Raw genomic sequence first — 16158 nt, 5'->3', positions numbered from 1 at the left:
ACAAGAAAACAAGGGACAGTTAAAAACAATCAGCAGAAAAATAAAATTACAGAAACAAATCCAAAAAAAATACTTGAAATATTGAGGTTATGCAAAAAAAGTAAGTATGCTTACTCTGTTTAAAGATATTGAAGACAACTTGAAAACATCTGCAAGGAAAAGAAAGTACAAAAATAGTTCTAAAAGATTTGAAAAATAAATAGTATTTTATTTAGAGAAACAAAAAATTCATATACGAGAGAATTTTAGATGGAGTTCAGCTGAGGAACAAATTAGACACAGCTGGGCTGGGCACTGCGGCTCACACCTGCAATCCTAGCAGTCTGGGAGGCTAAGGCAGGAGGATCACTTGGGGCCCAGAGTTTGACACCAGCCTGAACAGGAGCGAGACCCCATCTCTATTAAAAATAGAAAAAATTAGCCAGGAGTGGTGCCATGCACCTGTAGTCCCAGCTACTCAGGAGGCTGAGGCAGGAGGATCGCTTGAGCCCAGGAGTTTGAGGTTGCCGTGAGCTAGGCTGACGCCACAGCACTCTAGCCTGGGCAACAGAGAGAGACTGTCTTAAAAAAAAAAAAAAAAAAAAATTAGATACAGCTAAAGAAGATTTAGTGAATTGGAAGATAGGTCAGAAAATTAACCAGAATGCAGCATAGAGAGATATAAAGATGAAAAATATAGACGAGACTTGAGAGACACAGAAGATAAAGGGAAGAGCTGACATACTTTCCATCAAAGTTACATAAGAGGACAGACTCAGAAGAGTGAAGAAAACAAAGATAAAAATTAAAGAGATCATAGCTGATAATCTTCTGGAACTCAGAGAAAACAGATTCAATACACAAAATCACATTTAGATATGTCATAGTGAAACTGAAAAACAGCAAAGAAAAATGCAGCTATTTTAAAGCAGCCACAGGAAAAAAAAGGCAGATCATCAAAAGAATGATGGAGAGAGTTGATGTTTTTAATCACAACAATAAAAAATAAAAGCCAGTAGAATGATCATTTCTACGTGCAGAAATAATTGCCAGTCTAGAAGTATATATCCATTAAAACTATCTTTTAAGAATGTGAGTGGACTAAATACTTCAGTTATGAAGCAAGATTATCGTAAAAAGTGATATACTGTTTATATAAAGGTAAGTTTAAAGAAAAGAATAAAAAAACAGATATAAGGCCGGGCGCGGTGGCTCACGCCTGTAATCCTAGCACTCTGGGAGGCTGAGGCGGGTGGATCGCTCGAGGTCAGGAGTTCGAGACCAGCCTGAGTGAGACCCCGTCTCTACTAAAAATAGAAAGAAATTATCTGGCCAACTAAAAATATATATGTAGCAAAAAAAATTAGCCGGGCATGGTGGCACATGCCTGTAGTCCCAGCTACTCGGGAGGCTGAGGCAGTAGGATCACTTAAGCCCAGGAATGTGAGGTTGCTGTGAGCTAAGCTGACGCCACGGCACTCACTTTAGCCTGGGCAACAAAGTGAGACTCTGTCTCAAAAAAAAAAAAAAAAAACAGATATGCAATTCTAGCAAACAAAGCAAATATAGCCATATTAATATTAGATAAAACTGTTAAGCAAAAAGCATAACCAAAGATAAAGCCATTTCATATCGGTAACAGATTCAATATTTCACAAAGATGTAACAGTCTAAATTTGTAAGCAATTAATAACATAGCCGCCAAACATGAAAATCAAAAACTGACAGAAACATAAGGAGAAATAAATATACAGCCATAGATTTTTTTGTTACTAAAGAGGCAGTTCTCCCCAACATCATCTAGGTATAACTTTCATACAATAAACTTAATTCTTTATAGCATACAATTCAATGAATTTTTGACAAATGGATACAGAATATTCAATCTCCCTTGAAAGTTTTTTCATGACTCTTTATAGTCCATCCCTTTCTTCACTCCCAGCCTCAGGCAACCACTAATCTGATTTTTTTTTTTTTTTGGTCACTATAAATTAGTTTACGTTTTCTAGAACTTTATATAATTGAATCATACAGAATGCACTGTTTGGTGTCTGGCTTCTATCACACAGCATAGTGATTTTAAGAGTTATCTATGTTTTAGGAGTTATTGTGGTTGCACAATATACCTTTATATTGCTGAAAGGTATATTCCTTTATATGGCTGCACCACAATTTGTTCATCCATTCATCTGTTGATAGACATTTGGGTTATGTCCAGCTTTTTGCTATTGTGGATAAAGCTGATGTAGACATTCATGTATTTGTAGTCTTTGTAGGAGCTTTTTCTTTCCTCTTCAGTAAACACCTGAGAGTAGAATGGCCATGTCATGTGGTAGGTGGATGTTTAAAGTTTTATGGAATTCCCAGTTTTAAAAAGCCACTGTATTCTGTTGCACTCTCATAAGCAGTGTATGAGAGTTGCAATTGCTTTATATCCTTATCAATTTTTTTAATTTTAGCTGTATTCACGGATGTGTAGTGGTATTTAAGAATTACTTATGTATTATAGATACAAATCTATTGTCAGATTTATGTTTTATAAAAATGCTCTTCTATTCTATGGCATGCCTTTTGATTTTTTAATGGTGTCTTTTGAGAACAAATCAAAATTTGGGTTTTGTTTTTAGATGAAGTTCAATTTAGCAGTTTTGTGTGTGTGTGTGCTTTTCTTTTCTGTCTGAGAAGTTCTTACCTATCCAAGGGCACAAATAATTTCTCCTATGATTTTGCTCAGAAGTTTCATAGATTTAGATTTTACATTTTGGTCTATAAATCATTTAAAGTAAGTTTTATGTAGAGTGTAAGGTAAGTGTGAATGGTTTATTTGTCTGTTCTTCTATATGTAAATCTCTTTGTTCTAGCCCTGTTTGTTGAAAAACTTTACATTCCTTAACCCAGCAATTCATCAAAAATAGAATGTAAAAGGAAATTTTTATACATTCATTAACTGGACTAGTATACCTTAATGACAATGAATAAATTGCCACTGTGTGCAACCGTGTAGATTAATCTCACAAATATCATACTGAGTCTAAGAAGAAAAAAGCAAAAAAATACATAAATTAAAATTTATCCGTATAAACTTCACAAATAAGTAAACATACACTACATTTTTTAAGGATGCATGTGTAAGTGGTATAACTATAAAAAAGACTAAGGATAAATGGTCACAAAAGTTAAGGGTAGTGATTCCCTTTCAAGAAAAAGATGAGGCTGTAATTGGGAAAAGGCATTTCAGGGCTTCTGGCATGTTAGGAAGGTTCTGTTTGTGGTTATACAGGTGTTTGTTTAATAAGTATCCATTGGAAAGTGCATATAAGTTATATTTATTTTTTTTGTCAGTATGTTAGATTTCATTAGAGAAGGGAAAAAAAATCAAGATAAAATACCTGAAACTGTGCATGAAAGTGATGCAGCTGTGGTTTAGTGAAGAAACTTCTGGCTCAGATAAAAGTTAATTTGTGCAATGTCACCTACCTCTCTGAGCCCCTTCATTTGTGAAATAAGGATAATAAAATTAGATAAATTTGTAACTTTGTTACAAATTTACAGTAACTTTGATAACTTTGTAAGTTGTGCCATGCCATTTCCACAGGAGATATTAGGAAATATTATTTTTATTATTATTATCACAAGAGAGTGGGCAAAATGACTTGAACTGAAAGGTTTCAGTTTATCTGCTCCCCTCTCTAGCCCGTGGGGACCTTTTCCACGGGGCAGCCATGGCACTGTGCCCTCAGGTCCTCCTTCCAGAGAGAACCTGCTGCCAAGTGTGCAGTTGGCTGGCACCACTAGTGGCTGCATCTTCAGAATCCGCTGGATCATTTATGTGCAGGTAACACTCTCCCCAGGTTGCTTCCGCCAGTGACTGAGCATGGTGGGAGCACTAGAGTTGGGCCATTTCTGTCCAACACAGGACCCCTCTACCGGGCAGTGTTTGTTCCAGGGCTGCATCACTGGCCTGGCCAAGACCTGGGAGCTGTGCTGCACCCAGAGGCTCTTCCTGACCCCTCCTCCCCGGCTCACTCCTCGCCTTCCACAGGACAGCCCTGCGTTGCTGTGTGTAGCCTGCCTCTGACTGCTTCTGCTTGCTCTCCTCCTTGTCTTTCACAGGACTGGTCCCTAAGAAATCCCTTACGCTTTTAATTCTGTCTTAGCATCTGCTTAGCATCTCAGAGGACCAGAGCTGAATACTGTATGCAGAACAGTGTTTTTAATGGACAAGAACTATGCAAATTTAAAAATCCCAAAACCAAGACATCGTATGAGATGTTGTTTGAGGGCATTGAGATATCTGACTCACAAACAAACAGCCTCATACAGACAATGCAAACAACTTTTGATTTCTGAGTGATCCCATTGTCCCACATGAACAAAGCCAGAGACATGGAGATTAATATTTTCATCCAAAAAAATCCATGAATAGAACAATTGAGGCTTCGCAATGTTATTTTTCATACTAAACTACATTTTCTTTCCTTGCTTTACTCATTTCTATGTTATATCCAGATTCTTTTTCGAAATAAATTTATGAAAGGCCCAATGAATCTTGATTTTCCTAAAGTCTCTCAAGGTAAAGCCACCTAAACAAAGGCTTTCTGTCAATTTGGAAATGTCACTAAGCTGTAGAAGTCAGAAGATGTAGAGAAGTTAAGGATTGCTGCAAGCAGAGTATGTTAAAAAAAATTTTGTATCCATATTTTGCATTTATGTTTCAAATATTTACCAAGTTGGCAGCCAAATGAAAATGATTTTTGCATAAACTGTGAACTGCAAATTTCAATAAAAAATGCATATAAATCTATTTCATTTTAAAATAGTCATGCCTTGGCTTTTACAAAATTTATCTTCTTATAACTTTTAAAGAAAACAATAGGCAATATACATTTAAAATAGATTATTTTAAATCATGTACATTTTCCTAAAATTAAACATGATGTCTTTAATTTATCTCTAGCAAAGTTATTTTAGGAAGTATTCAATACAAATCCACATTTAATTTCATTATTTGGGAACCAAATACCCTATTCAATGGTTAATCTATAAAATGTATCACTTTGATCTTGTATAAGGAAATCATAGCTGATTATCTGCACTGCTTCATGTCATTGGTGGGTAAGATAAAGTGCACTGTTAAGAATCAAACCTGGGTGAGAGATAAGAATCCTACCACTGATTCAACGATGCAAGTAATGTCACAGCTTGTGTTTGTACAAGACTTCATCTTCACTCTGCTACCAACGTTCTCTTCTAATGCTCATCTGATTCTTTTCTTCTTTCCTTGATCAACTAGCTTTCCTGTCTCCTATCCTACCTGCCCGTTTTCCTCCCTAACTGCTTATCTACCTTCTTTTTGACCCACAGATTAAATAGATATTTGAACACAATATCTATTTCTCAGTCTTCCCTTTTTTCTGTCTCTATAGCTACAAATCAACCAAACTTCATCTCTCTCCTCATTGTGTTCTCTCAAATGCCCCCCTTAAAGTGGACTCTGCCAACTTTCCAAATCTTCTGCACAAGCACCCTGAAAAGCATCCCTTAATCCATTGCCTTGTCTTTCAGATTTTGTCCATCATTCTCCACAATTTGACAGCATGTCCAGAACATTGTATTTTAAATGAATCCAATGAGGTAAGTTTAACATAATAATTGGTATTTGAAAGACTTCAAACAAATAGAATTAGACCCTTCATTTAATTTTTTTCTAAGACCTTAAACATTCAAATATCCCTTCGGCTTGTACTTAAATAATCTTTAAACCAACTTATTTGTTTCCTGGAACAACTTCATTTGATAAAAGAAGGAGGGTAAAGTTATTATTATAAATAACTCTAGGGTGTTTGCAAACACATGAGGCCTCCAGTGGAGACATAGCTCAACCTAGAAAGTCTCTCTCTGGCCCTGGAATGTGTTTTCATTGTAGCAGGAGAGAAATGGAAGATTATGGGCAGGGTAAGTTTCTTAAGTAAGGTCAGTCAAGACTTCTGACCTCTGTTCTTCTTGTTTCCAAAATTCCTAGAATTCAGTTTTGTCTCTTACCCTGAAGTATTTCATGGATACCCAAAAACCATGGTTTGAACCTCAGAGCTCTTTGCTCATCTGTTCATTTATTTATTCATGTGCTTATGTAATGCTTGGTATGTAGCAAAAGCTGTGCTAACCCCTGGCTCTGGTCTCAAGGAGTGGCTCATAATGTACACTTACCTCTGACTTCTTACATTCATCAGTCATCATCATTTTCTGCACAGTATCTGTCCTCAGCCAGATGTCGGAATCAAACTGTTTCCCAGGAGTGGTGGCTAATTAACCCAAATGGATCTCAAATGGATAAATTGAGAACGTATGAAGGATTTGGCTTGGATCCTACACATGGAAAGAGGAAGCCCAGAGGTCTTTAAATCACATACTTTAACCCCCATTGTTATTTGCTAGACTGGTCTGGTACGGATGGTGTTATTGTGGTCCCAAACCTCCCCCACTCCTGTGAAGTTCTTTCCCATTAGCTTCCACTTGAAGTCCAAGGCCTAGGTTGTCCTAGTCTGACCCTCTCCTTTCAAGGACGGCCACAACGCCATTTAAAAATGAAAGAAGCTGTGTTAGCCAAAATCAAGTGAGGACTGTGGACCCATTGTCATCACCTGGAACATGCATACTCTGGCTGGATTAGGGCAGGTAGAATTTCAGGCCCTGCTGCCATACCAGTGGCTGTTAAAAGAGAGGCCAAATGTTTAGCGACGTGCTGAAATTTCAGGTCACGATAATGTAAATCCATCAATCGTGCTGCTATTCTTCCACAGATCCATTCCATTTGTAAGATGCATATTCTCCCTGGCCAGAAATCCAGACTAAGTTTAGTCATCTCATCCAGTGCTCTGAGCACACAAGCAGAATAACATAACCATCCAAGCCACCATGCTGCCCTGCAGGAGGCTGCATCTTGGCCTCCTTCCTTGCTTGCCTGTTGCACTTTCAACATTTTCTTCTTTACTGTCTTCAACCATATGGCTTCTCTTTTAGTTCTCAAAGCCTTGGGTTCCCTTCAGCCAATTTACTAATTTGCTTTTCCTATCTGAGGAGCATATCAACATCTTCATTAAATTAGATGGTGTGGGCATGGTACTTTATTAAATCTAAAAGAACAACAAGATGTAAGCTATTACTTTTAACAGACATAGCTGACACTGGAGTAACTCGAAAAAGGTGAAGACCATCTTCATGTGCACCCCTGACTCAGTTTACCACTTTACTTACTCTGCCAGGGGGTACCCAATACCTCCTCAGCCAGAGTGAAATGAACTACCTAATGTTATCTCATTATATATTCTTTTTACTTTTTAAAAACATATTGCTTTAATCCATAAGCTGTGCATGAAAACAATCTTATTGTAAGAATATGAGTAAATTCCAAGTCTCTCTGTCGCTTTCATCAATCCCACTCCATTTCAGTTATCTGCTACAGAGAAACTACCATTGGCAATTTGCCTTGTATCTTCTGAAACCATTTTCTGTGCATTTACATACATATACGTACATGTTAAAAAAATGTAGTTTTGTTTTATGAGATTTTGGTTTTGTTTATGAAAATAGGATCATACTGTTCATTTATTAAAAGGTTAGCAACATGTTTAAGTTGATATGTCTTGAAATTATTTTCTCATCTCCAAATATAGATCTATGTTATTCTTTCAACTGCTGCTTAGTTTATTTCAGATGAATGTACCATAATTTATTTCTCAGTTTCTTTAGGTGCTTAGCAATTTTCACTTTTCCCAATAGTGCTGAAGTGAATATTCTTATAAATAACACTTTGTACATATGAGGGAGGATTTTTGCAGTGTAGTTAATGATTTTAATAAAAAACTGTCCAATTTCTCTGGAAAACTACTTAATCAATTTGAATACTCTTCATTTCTCTATGTCCTCATATAATACTTAGATAATTTCCATTTCTATGTTGACTTTTTAAAGAGGCAAAAGGAATATCTCACATTTGTTTTAATTTGCATTTCCTCATTGCTGATAAAGATGAACTTTTCACATTTTCTACTGTTTCCCTTTCCCTGTCCTTGTCTTACCACCACTTGACTATTTAGTTTTTTACTTATTGTTTTATAAGAGTTATTTATATAGTCTAAATGCTACTCCATCATCTACTTTACATATTACAAATATTTTCTCCTTGTCTCTTCTTTGACTATTAAATTTCTTATGGTACAGAAACTGTAATTTGTACAGAGTTTAATTATTTTAATGTTTTTATTTATGGTATTTGCATTTTGCACCTTGCTTAAAAGACATTCCTTGTCTCGGATTTATAAACATATCCCTGCATATTTTCTCTGAATTCTTTAATAACCAGTTGACACAGAATCATTTACTGAATAGTTCATACTTTCCACCCTGATGTGAAATGCCACCTTTATAATTTACTTAACTTGAATGTATATATTGTTCTGTTTCTGAACTCTCTATTGGGTTCAGTTTATTGTTCTATTTTTGCATGACTGTCCTGCTATTTTAATTACTGTAACTTGGGTGTATGCTTTAATATATGGAAGATCAAATTCCTCCTTATTTTTAAAAAATAATTTCTTGATTATTCTTTGATATCTTATATCCAGAAGAATTTTACAATTAGCTTGTCAGATTCCATAATATTTTTTGTTGGAATTTGTGTTTGAACTGCTTTGAATTTATAGATATCACATTTTTTACAATATATAATTCTTTTTTTTTTTTCTTTTTTTTTTTTGAGACAGAGTCTTGCTTTGTTGCCCGGGCTAAAGTGAGTGCCATGGCGTCAGCCTAGCTCACAGCAACCTCAAACTCCTGAGCTTAGGCGATCCTACTGCCTCAGCCTCCCGAGAAGCTGGGACTACAGGCATGCACCACCATGCCTGGCTAACTTTTTTCTATATATATTTTAGTTGGCCAGATAATTTCTTTCTATTTTTAGTAGAGATGGGGGTCTCACTCTTGCTCAGGCTGATCTCGAACTCCTGACCTCAAGCGATCCACTTGCCTCGGCCTCCCAGAATGCTAGGATTACAGGCGTGAGCCACCGCGCCCGGCCTACAATATATAATTCTTTAACTAAATGTTAAAAGCAATATAGATATAATTCCCATTAAGAAAAGAGAAAAATTTCTTTGAAATCTTAAAAACCAGAAAGTGGATTTTAAATTTAATGTATGAGGTAATGGGGAATCTCAGCGAACGGAAGGATGACATAAAAGACTTGGTTTTAGAAAGATTTTACTAATTGCTTTAGAAGCTTCTTAGAAGCAAGGGTTAGGTTAAAGTTAGGGTCACAATAGTGTAAACAGATTATGGCAGTCATCTGGCATGAGAGGATTAGAAGTCGACTAGGGTACTGTCAAGGGATATGGAGGGGAAAGGACAAATGTGAAATATTTCCGAGGAAAACATGGGCTATAATCACACTCTTGTTTGATAATTAAGGCTCTGAAGCATTATAGTAAAGTATCTTGACGTCCTTGTCCTTGAGTCTGCACTTAGGACAGAAGGCCTTCAAGACCAGAAATGGTTATTCCTAATTTTTACTTAATTTATATATCTGTGCTATGCCTGCTTTGTGTCTAGGAACATTGCAGAGTTATAGTCTAATATTTTCTGTCTTTGACTTTGAGGTTTTGCCTGGGGTTTTCACATATGCTGAATCTTTTGGCCAGCTTTAACATATTTAGACAATAGCCTGATTCATTTGAAAAATAAAACCAGTCAGTATAGTTCCTGTTATTGTTTTAAGGTTATAAGAACATCAAAATGAAACCTGAATATTTCATTTCATAGAATATTCGTGTTTTTAAAAATAAATTTTATTGTATATATTTGAAGTTTACAACATGATGTTATGACATACATATGGAAAGTAAAGCGGTTACCATAGTGAAGCAAATTAACATGTCTACCCTCTCATAGTTACTTTTTAATGTGACAAGAGCAGCTAAAAGCTGCTCACTTAACAAGGATCCCAAATAAAATAGAATTTTATTTAGTATAGTTTTCCCATTACACATTAAGATCTCCAGAATTGTTCATCCTACATATCTGCTATTTTGTAAACTTTGACCTACATCTCCCCATTTCCTCTCCCCGCATCTACCCCTTCTCCACTGCCCCTGGTAACCAGCATCTTATTCTCTATCTCTGTATATTTGTATATATTCCCTATCTCTTGTATATTTTTTATATCACATATAAGAGAAATCATGCACTATTTGTCTTCTGTCTTTCTGTGTCTGGCTTATTTCACTTAGCACAATATCTTCCAGGTCCATCCATATTGTGGCAAATAGCAGGATCTTTTTTATTTTTTAAGGCAGAAAAATATTTCATTTTATATATATGTGGTATATATATATATCACAATTTCTTTATCTATTCATCTGTCAATAGACACTTAGGCTGTTTCCATACTTTTACTATTATAAATGAAGCTGCAATGAACATGGAAGTGTAGATATCTTTATGAAGTGGTGATTTCATCTTCTTTGGGTGTATACCTAGAAGAGAGATTGCTGACACATATGGTAATTCTACTTTTAATTTCTTTAGAAACCTCTATATTCTTTTCCATAATGGCTGCACCAATCTACATTCCCACCAACAATGTAATAGAGTTTCCTTTTCTCCACAGCTTCACCAACATTTGTTGTCTTTAGACTTTTTGGTAATAGCCATCCTAAAAGGTGTCAGGTGATATCTCATAGTGGTTCTAATTTGCATTTCCCTGATAATTAATGATGTTGAGCACCTTTTCACATACCTGTTGACAATTTTTATGTCTTCTTTAAAGAAATATTTGTTCAGGTCCTTTGTCCATTTTTTAATAGGGTTATTAATATTTCTGTTATTGAGTTGTAAGAGTTATTTATAAATTTTAGATATTAACTCCTTATGAGATATGTGGTTTGCAAATATTTTTTCCCAGTCTGTAGATTACCTTTTCATTTTGTTCATTATTTCTTCTGCTGTGCAGAAGCTTTTAGTTTGATGTAATCCCATTTATTTATTTTTGCTTTTGTAGCCTGTGCTTTTGGTGTGATATCCAAAAAGTCATTGCTAAGGCCAATATCAAGGAGCTTTTCCCTTATGTTTTCTTCTAGGACTTTTATGGTTTTAGAGCTCTTATCCACTTGAGTATCATTTTTGTGTATGTTTAATTCTTGTGCATGTGGAAATCCAATTTTCCCAGTACCATTTATTGAAGAGAGTATCCTTTCCTATTGGTACCCTTATCATAAATCCTAACCATGTATCTTAGGATTTATTTCTGGACTCTATTTTGTTCCATTCTTCTACATTTCTGTTTTTATGCCAATGCCATACTTTTTTGATTCCTATAGCTTTGTAATATAATTTCCTATCAGGAAGTCTGATTCCTCCAACTTTGTTTTCCTTTTTTAGTATTGCTTTGGCTATTTGAAGTTTTTGTGGTTTCATATGAATTTTAGTATTTTTTTTCCTTCCTGTGAAAAATGCCATTGGCATTTTGATAGGGATTGCTTTGAATCTGTATATTGCTTTGGGTAGTATGGAAATTTTAACAATATTAATTTTTCTGATCCATGAACACAGTATACCTTTCCATTTTTATTTGTGTATTCTTAAATTTCTTTCATTAATGTTTTATAGTTTTCAGTGTACAGGTCTTTCACGCCCATGGTTAAATTATTCCTAAGTATTTTTTTCTTGATGCTGTCATAAATAAGATTGTTTTCTTGATACACAGAATACATGGAATCATCCAGGATTAAAGGTATTGGCATCCTAAGGAAGTTAGTTTTCCAAATGATATTCATCATCATTATTATTGTAACTCTTAGCATTTATTGAGTAGTTACCATGTACCAGGCACTTTGTTAAGTGCTTTGAACATATTATCTTAATTAATTTACTCTTACCAGGAGTATCTTCCCAAGAGATAGACACTATTAATATTCCCGTTTTACAGATGAAGAAACTGAGGTGAACAAAAATTAAGCAACTTCCCAAAGACATACTGCTGCTAACTGACACAATCTTTATGTTGACCACGGCAATTTCATTACTGAGCCTAAGCTTTTAATGGCTATTTTAAATGGTTAAGTGAACAACATCTTTTCTTAAAAATGTAGATCTTTAAGAAGTTATTAACTACTATTCACCCCTTTTTGTTACACTATTTGAGAAATTATTTCCTTTTCCTAGTGCCATATTTAGATGCATTGAAGGCAAATATTTGTGTTCAGAGTGTTTATTTAAGTGAGTGAGACAATGAGTCATCGGATTTTAGATGCTTCTTTGACTTAAGTGTTCTAATTCCGCTTGTTCTCCCTGGAAATGTGCAAACATCCTGAATGTCTCTGCAACTGAAGTTTCTGAAGTTGGACAGAAACATCCCTTACATCATTTCCCATTATTCACCCTAACGTTGGTCCCTTAACTCTTCTGCAAACTCCATTTACTGCTATCCTACATTAGCACCGAAGACTTGGTTGCCAAAGATAACATTTGTCATTCATCCGCTGTTGTCAAGCTGTCTTATTTTTTGTGCATTTGAGGTCTGAGTAACAGTTACAAAAAACCAATTTCTTTCCTGGATCAAAAGAAGATGGAGGTATTTGGAGGAAGTGGAGTCCCACAAGTGATTTCTGGTTTTGAAATCGTTAGTGATATTTGATGAAGTACAGTATTATCCAGTATTACCCTTAAGTTCAACTTGAACATAGTCGCAACCTGTCAGTTTAACCCATAATCGTCTAATGCAGAGATGCTACTGATGCTTAATTTACTCAATGGTGACTGAAGAGTGGTTTAAGGGGTTCAGCTGTGTTTACCTAACTGCCTTGTGACAAAAGAACAAATTGCTTCCCAGTCTGCCTTGGCACTCTAACTGTAACTATAGGCAAATCTGAAAGAAAAAGAAAATTATCTGGATCTCTTTATAACTTAGTTTAAATAAGGTAAAATGAAGAAAGTACTGCTGTTGATATTCTGACTTTCTTTTTGACAAAATATCTGACAGTGTGGGCTTCAGGAAAAAAACATCCTACAAACCATCTGTGCTAATTGCTGGGTCACTGTGAACACTCAGAGTGGAAGTTCATGCAGTCATTGTCAGAGCAGGCCACTGGAGAAAACGCCCAGGATTTCTCTTTAAAAGAAGGTGGGAAGTTGTGAAATGTTTTGCTAATTGGATGTAGCCCTGGTTTGATAAACTGCAATAAGGGCCTTTCCCACAGGGCTTATTTGCTGCAGGAGCTCAAAGACTCTAGAGACAACCACGCAGTTGAAGGTATTTACCCTACAGGTAAGGACCAACTTATTCCATTCGTTTGGAGTGCATCCTTTCTCTAGTCCTTCCCCAAATGTCTTTCTAGAGATGCAGAAGAGAAGGGCTAAACCAGGGGTGGGAAATCCACAGCCTTAAGCACAGCCTTTTGATTGAATCCAAATTTTACAGAACAAATCCTTTTATTTTTACTAATACATTTTTGTTTGTGTTTTATATTTTTATTTTGTTTGTAAAATGAACGTATTTAAAATACCAAACAATGAAATAAATTTCAGAGAAATAATCCTCCCAGATCGACCATCACAATTAGAATGTTAGTAAGCCATAAGGGTTAAATTGATGGCTGCTACGCTCATGGTTTAGTTCTAACTTCCCCCACCTGACTGGTGCTACTACCGCATGAGGCTGGTTGGCAAGAGTTTATGGGGGTTGAGTCAAAAAGCTGTTATCAGCTTTTGACAATGCTGTGCTTTGTTTCTGTTTGTAGTGGAATTTTTGAACAGTTTCACAGCTGAACAGTATTTTTTCATTCTGTCTAACAGCCCATCACATCAGAGAAGACCAAGAGAACACTGAAGGAAGAAAATAGACTTTTTAATGAGGATTGGGAATTGCAATATTATCTTGTTTCTGCTAAAGATAAGATGATTTGCTTGAATTGTTATGCTGCAATATCAACATTAAAGAAATTCAATCCTCATCAGCATTATAACATTAATAAGGACCACAAATATTTTAAATTAGAGAGAGAGGCATGAAAGTTTGCATTACAGAAATTAGAAGATAAAAGCAAAAGCAAAGACAATTCTTTCAAGCAGCAATAAGACCTGGAAATAATACCACTGAAGTAACTTATAAATAAAGTAGCTTATATATATACTCAGGAAAAAAGGGAGCCATTCAGTGGTGTAGAAATTGTGAAAGAATGCATTGTCAAAGTTGTAGGATGCCTAGACCCTGTTTCAAAGTACAAACTGCCTCTTTCAAGGAGAACCATAACAGATGAGCAGCATAAATTAGCCTTCAACTTAACAGAACAACTTCATTCAATGCTTCAAAAGGACTTTTCCTTTTGAAGATATATTATTCAATTGCTTTGGATTAATCAATTGATACTACTGACTTGGCCCAGGTTTGATACTTCATTCAGGTCATAAAAGAAGATTTTCTTTACTCACTTTGGGCACTCTTGCTAACAGAACACAGGGAATAGATATCTTCATCAACTTTCAAGATAAATGTTGTGAAGTAGGACAGAATTTGGTAAACTTAGTGAGTGTCTATACAGATGGTGCACCTTCCATGACAGGAAAACATGAAGGATTTACTGCACAGGTAAAAAAAGTATTAACAGATCCAGATGTTCTCATTTTCCCTTTCATGTTTAGTTGATCTGATATCTAGGCCCTCTTGACTTTTCATTTCTAGTTTCTCACTACAAATTCTAGAAACCACATTTTCATTCCATGAGAAAGTTGGCAGTCTCCTAGAGTAGACCTGCTCCTGCAACTTGCTGTCAGTAGGCTACAGCAGATTATATTTTCCAGCAATGGCCACAACATGATTTCTCATCCCTAATGCTCCTCTAGGAGCTTGCACCTACCCCTTCAATCTTAAATCTGGGCAGGCTATGACTCATTCAAGCTGAAGTGAGGTACAGGACACCCAAGGCTAGGTCAGCTCCTGCCCTGTGAGCTGGAATACCCATGCAGGATCCCTGAGCGCCCTATAAGCAGTCCAGCTGCCCCAAGGCGGCCATGCTACCAGGAAGCCCAAACTAGCCCACATGGAGAAACCATGTGGAGAAGTCCGGAGACTTCAGGAGAGATCCCCCAGCTGCTCCAGGCCCTGCTTTTCCAGGTCAGCCATATGTACAACTACCTGAGCAACCTGAGCCAAAACCACCCAACCAACTGCTTCTTCCCAAGTAGCTATAAAGATAAGAAAATACTTGTGTGCTTGAAGTCACAAAGGTCTGGGGTGATTTGTTATATAGCAGTAGTAACCTAGAACATAGGTACTAGGAAGACATTGAATTACAAATCAAAGTTGTGTCCCTAGCTTCAGAAATTAATTGGAAGAATTTCTGGAGTAAGCCTATTTGAATATAGCCACTCTGTTTGGTGAGTTCACCGTACCACCATTTCTTATAACTATGTTTAAGATTCTAGACCATAGTCAACATATAGGATTGAGACATTTGAATCCCAGAGGTTAATCTTACTTTCTTCAGTCTATAATGAACTATCTCAAATGAAATGGCAAAAGTCAAACCAAAAAGAAAGTGGAGTTATGCAAGTGGGTTAGAGTTACTTTTAATTAACCAAAATTTTTCCTGAGTGTTTCTTCCTTCTCTGGAAGGCAAGGTCTCTCCCCATTTTCAAAGTGGTAAGTAAGAACACCGCCCCACTGTGCTGTCAGGATTTATGCCTCTCTCTAAGAAGGAGAGCCATGATTAAAAGATGAAATAATCTAGGAGGTAACATTTTAATCATCCTTCCTTAAAGGATTGGGTTTTCAATTTGTGCTTCCGGCTAGGCTGCTTTGTAAATAGAAGTGTTCTTCAACAGTTGTTCGGTGGTGCGTGTGCTCTGCCTTGTGAGCAACAGAGGGAGGAGAACTGTTTTCCCTAGCACCCCTATTGCTCTCCACAGCACCGACCACAGCTCTGCACCCAGCAAACCTTGCAGACTATGATGTCTGGATGGGAACATTTCAACCAATTAGAGATCCAACAATATCTTTATAAGTGTCTATGAGATAATAATAAAGTCATTAATAATATAATATCTAATGTTTATTGCATATTTACTGTGTAGCAGACACAGCACAAAATATTTTAAAGCATTATCTCATTTAATCTTCATGATATTTAC

The 16158-nt window shown here is 36.1% G+C and overlaps 1 long non-coding RNA gene across 1 annotated transcript; it reads left to right on the top strand.

Annotated features, from left to right (window-relative positions):
- Positions 1 to 5593: 5593 nt before the first annotated feature.
- Positions 5594 to 13259, top strand: LOC123644989. The gene is made up of 3 exons (XR_006737356.1): positions 5594 to 5613; positions 13013 to 13153; positions 13230 to 13259. It is a non-coding gene; the product is annotated as an uncharacterized LOC123644989 (long non-coding RNA).
- The last annotated feature ends 2899 nt before the right edge of the window (positions 13260 to 16158 follow it).

The sequence above is a fragment of the Lemur catta genome, chromosome 9, assembly GCF_020740605.2.
Source record: "Lemur catta isolate mLemCat1 chromosome 9, mLemCat1.pri, whole genome shotgun sequence".
In the NCBI taxonomy this organism is placed as follows: Eukaryota; Metazoa; Chordata; class Mammalia; order Primates; family Lemuridae; genus Lemur; species Lemur catta.
The sequence above is the reverse complement of the archived record's forward strand: the minus strand, read 5'-3'. Positions and strand labels throughout refer to the sequence as shown.